This window comes from Podarcis bocagei (assembly GCF_964188305.1).
Source record: "Podarcis bocagei genome assembly, chromosome: 6".
NCBI classification, from domain to species: Eukaryota; Metazoa; Chordata; class Lepidosauria; order Squamata; family Lacertidae; genus Podarcis; species Podarcis bocagei.
Genome location: NC_138130.1, coordinates 72866186 through 72869002, shown reverse-complemented (window position 1 = coordinate 72869002; position 2817 = coordinate 72866186). Strand labels below are relative to the sequence as shown.

Below are 2817 nucleotides of genomic sequence, written 5' to 3'. Positions count from 1 at the left end.
GGTTGAGGTAGCCCTGGATTATTTCCAGTTCAGATCAGGGCCACCTGAGGCTAAGTGGGGCTGTCCAAAGGGTTGATGGTCAGGCAACTAGGAGAGCGTGGTGGGATGGGGAAGAAGAAGGCAAGCAACCTGGGACTCCTTTCCCCCCTGCTTGACCATATGTTTGTTTTAAACCCCAATTAAACACTGAACAAGGCCCCCAATTTGGTTTGGGGACCAGATCTGTGTCAAATTGGGGTCACAATAAAGCATCTGATCAGGCCCCAAATGAGATCATGGTCATGCCCTGGGAAGACGAGGTTAAACAAATTGAGATAAGTAAAAAAAAATATCTGCTGCAGTTGTGTGTGGTTTGGCCCACAGAGCTGGCGCAGGACAGTGTGTGTGTGTGTGTGTGTGTGTGTGTGTGCGCGCGCGCGCACACACACACACTTTTTAAGCAAAAATGTTCATGGGATAACCATGCTTTTCTCTAGCTCTCTTTTTTTAGATAACTTCATCCATCCTTGACCATGATAAAGACATTTTGTGTGTGCATGTGTGTGAAAAGAGCATTCCCCCTCCTGGTTCTTTATCAATCTGATCCTTTCAGTGATGCCACAATCTATGGTTTGTGACATCACAATTCATCATCAAAGAAAGGATTATAGATGTTACGCTGCCTGTGAAAGAGACAGCAGGTGGAGGCTGATAAGGAAGGAGAAAGCTGTTGTTTCAGCATAAACAACTTGGTAACTGCTAAGCAGCAGTAAATGCAAGAATTCTTTTTTAAATTCAAAATTTTATGGCACAAGCATTATACATATATCTATATCATCTATCTATCTACACACATACATATATGTATATATGCACACACACACACACACACACACACACACACACTACTGTAAAGGTAAACCTTAGAAGGAATTGGATCCATTAATTGTGTAAACAAACTAAAATAATGCAATATGGATGCAATATACTGAATGCAAAAATGAGTATAAATATGTATAACTCTATATACCTCAGATGTTAAAAGAAATGCAGGAGCGCTTAACAAACTTGCTAAAACATACTGGAATTTATTCCAAAGCCAGCTGGTGAAAAATGAGTGAAATTGGGTGGGGTGGGATTATTGTTTTTTGCTAACTGGAGAAAAAACTCCAACTTGGACACAACTGAACTGTGTTCAGTGTTGATTACTCCCTCATCATTGTGTTTAGGATTGTAGCCTAAGGCTGTGATCCTAGTCACATTTACTTGAAATTCAGTCCAACTGACTACATTCTGATCTGTGTTTCAGCCCAAGAAGAGCAAATAAGGTTGGCTTACTGAGAAATGAGGGCAAAACCAAATTCTCTTCTGCCTCTATTTCTGTAGGGAGCTCTGCTTGATCTTCATCAAGGAGGCCCAAAGTGCAACAAAATACCTGGAAGAAATGGAACGGCACCTTCACATTTTCCTCTCAGTATCTCTCAAGTATAAAATTAAACACTCAGAAGAGTCAGGCTAACCATCCGATAATTTAAATGCTTTTATTTGCTTAATTAGAAGCTGCAAGTGCCTGAATATCTCCAGGCTTTTTTTTTTTAAGTTGTGTCTTTGCTCATCTCATTTCTCAAGCCACTTTTCACATAAGGTGCTTTCATAAATAGGATGAGATGAAATTGTGTTTTAAGGAGAGATGAAGAACCAAGGAAGAGAAATATTTGAATCACTCATCATTCAGACAGGAAAGTCACCAGTTAAGGCCAAACACACACACACACACACACTTTGGGCAGGGGAAACAGGAGGGCATATATGAACATTGCTGAAAAGCAGGGGAACATCAAGCTGTGTTGATCCAAGTAACAAGTGAATTCATTAGCAAATGAACAAATTCCCCATGAGTTAGAAGCCCTTTTTGGGGAATGATGCCAATCAAAAACAATAGTTGTTGCCAAGAGTTTAAGCCATGAATCAGAAGGTCAAGGGATGCCATGGACCCACTGCATGGTCTTAGGCAAATCACTGAGTCTCCCTCCAAGCCTATAATATGTAGGGGATGATGCTGACCACCATTACAAGGTTGGTGTGCTGATTACAGAGATAAGAGGAATTTTGAACACTTGAAAATGCTACACAAATAGTAGGGCTATACACAACCTCTTAATCTGATTTGGGGACCAATCTAGCACTTGAAAATGGCCCCAATTTGATCAAGGATGACCTGGGCCAACCTGATCTGGATCCAGGTAGCCTGCAGGCATAATCTTCTGTCCTTTCTCCTTGCCGCTGGCTGCATCCCTTTTCGACAGCTCTAGATGACTGCAGGTGGACCTGATCCAACCCAAGGAGATCTGGGGCAGCCTCTACATGCTCTAGCTGAATCTTGGGTTGACCTGAATCACACCAATTTACTTCAGGATCCAGAATTTGGCTGATACCGATGCACACAATACCAAATAATGATCACTTGGAGTAAGATATATTTATGATTTGCCAGTTGGGCCTTGCTAATTTGAGACTGGGCTGTGCTACAATTGTCAGCTTTTGTTTGCATAGATTCTGGCACAGAAGGCTTAGTGTAGGGATAGATGCATCTGCCCACTTCAGTTTATCTCAGTTTCTTATTTTTCCAGATTTTTTTCACATTTCTACATCACTTTGCTTTCTTTATTTTTTAAAGTCCTCATCAAAATTTATCAACAATTAGGTTAATATACGCATTGTTTATGCAATTTCTCTATTTGTTTTTCATTAATATATGCATTTCAATTTATATTCCCCATTAATATAAACGGTTTTTTGGCTGGAGAATAGCCACCACAAAATTCAGAGAGGTACAAA

At 40.5% G+C, this 2817-nt stretch overlaps 1 long non-coding RNA gene across 1 annotated transcript; it reads left to right on the top strand.

The window, feature by feature from the left end:
- The first annotated feature begins 656 nt into the window (after positions 1-656).
- On the top strand, positions 657-1509 carry LOC308589711. The gene is made up of 2 exons (XR_014009450.1): positions 657-731; positions 1366-1509. It is a non-coding gene; the product is annotated as an uncharacterized lncRNA (long non-coding RNA).
- Positions 1510-2817: the final 1308 nt, after the last annotated feature.